The sequence below is a fragment of the Bison bison genome, unplaced genomic scaffold (assembly GCF_000754665.1).
Source record: "Bison bison bison isolate TAMUID 2011002044 unplaced genomic scaffold, Bison_UMD1.0 scf7180017864487, whole genome shotgun sequence".
NCBI lineage: Eukaryota > Metazoa > Chordata > Mammalia > Artiodactyla > Bovidae > Bison > Bison bison.
This window is the reverse complement of record NW_011495047.1, coordinates 193,477-194,998: the sequence shown is the minus strand read 5'-3', so window position 1 is coordinate 194,998 and position 1,522 is coordinate 193,477. Positions and strand designations below refer to the sequence as shown.

The 1,522-nt window shown below is 43.2% G+C and overlaps 1 protein-coding gene across 1 annotated transcript in view; it reads right to left on the bottom strand.

The window, feature by feature from the left end:
• TRAM2 (translocation associated membrane protein 2) overlaps window positions 1-1,522 on the bottom strand; it is a 46,139-nt gene that overhangs the window by 17,607 nt on the left and 27,010 nt on the right. The gene's annotated exons all lie outside the window — the stretch shown is intronic.

Here is a 1,522-nt window from a genome sequence, read left to right as displayed (position 1 = left end):
AAAAAAAAAAAAAAAATCTGAAGTATAGGTGACTTATAACATTGTTTTGGTTTTAGGTACACAGCAAAGTGATTCAGTTATATATAATTTTTTTCAGATTATGTTCCAGTATTGGTTATCACAGACACTGAATAGCTTCCCTGTGCTATATGTAATTCCTTGTTGCTTGTCTATTTTATATATAGTATTGCGCATCTGTTAATCCTATCTGTCAATCCTAACTTCTCCCTCCCCCTATCTTCCCCTTTGGTAACTATAAGCTTGATTTCCATGTCTGTCTGTTTCTGTTTTGTAAATAGATTTATTCATATTATTCTTTTAGATTCCACATATGGGTGACATCATAAAATACTGGTCATTGTCTGACTTACTTTCACTTAGTATGATCATCTCTACGTCCATTCATGTTACTACAAACTGCATTATTTCATTCTTTTTACAGCTAATATTCCACTGTATATATATAAAACATCTTTATCCAGAAAAAAAAAAGGCAAACTATAGTTTGAAAAGATACAAGCACCTCAATGTTCACAACAGCACTATTTTACAAAAGCCAAGACACGGAGGCAAACCTCAGCGTCCGTCGACAGACGAAGGAACAAAGAAAATGTCATTTCTCCCCTATGTAGCTCTGGGGCACCTCTATGTGTGACCTTTCTGGGCCTCAGATTCGTCATCTATAAAATGAGGATAATGGAATTCTTGTACTATAGGGTTTTTGTGAGAATTAGGTGACTTCAAAAAGGCAAAGTGCTTACTTAGAATAATATCTGGTGTATAGGAAGTACTGTACCTGTATCTGCTATTATTTTTGTTGTTGTTTTGGTTGCATGCAAGATGCTTACCAGTGCCTATAAGCATACACTAAAGTTATTAAAAAATAGTATTTAGTAGCGATAAACGAGATGCAATTTCAGATATCTTAAGTCTTGCAAAGCTCTGCTAGTGCAACCACTCCCTCCACGGACAGAGGCGGCTCCTGCCTTCTGTCCAGCTGGCAGACCTGCGGGAGTTCAGGTCCCAGGCCTGGATCCCTGGTGCTCCGTGGCCCTCCCTCCCCCGGGCAGACACACTGGCCACCTCTCCAGCTGTGCTGCCTTCACGCTGAGTCACACACACATGAGTCATCTCTCTCTGCTGGGATGCATTTACCAGAAGGTAGGCCAGGGTGAGTGAGTTTCAGGGTGGCCAGAGCCAAGAAGAGCTGACTGGGTCACTCTGGGAGCCAACCCATGACCCCGCCACCCTGGACTGGGAGAATGTACTGGTGGGCGGTGGAGGGGGTGGGGAGTGGGCTGGGAAGGGGGCAGGAAGACATGAACTTTGAGATCAGACCAGCTTTCCTTTGTCCTCTCCCTCCTTGCTTCCACAAACACCCTACTCTGTGAGAGCCACTGGGCTGATTGCTGAAACATGGAGACAAAAGACACTGCCTTAGTTTCGGAGAGCACAAACCAGTCAGGAGACTGACAAATAAGTGTACAAAGACCTACAGACAGGCAGACAACCACATGGTACC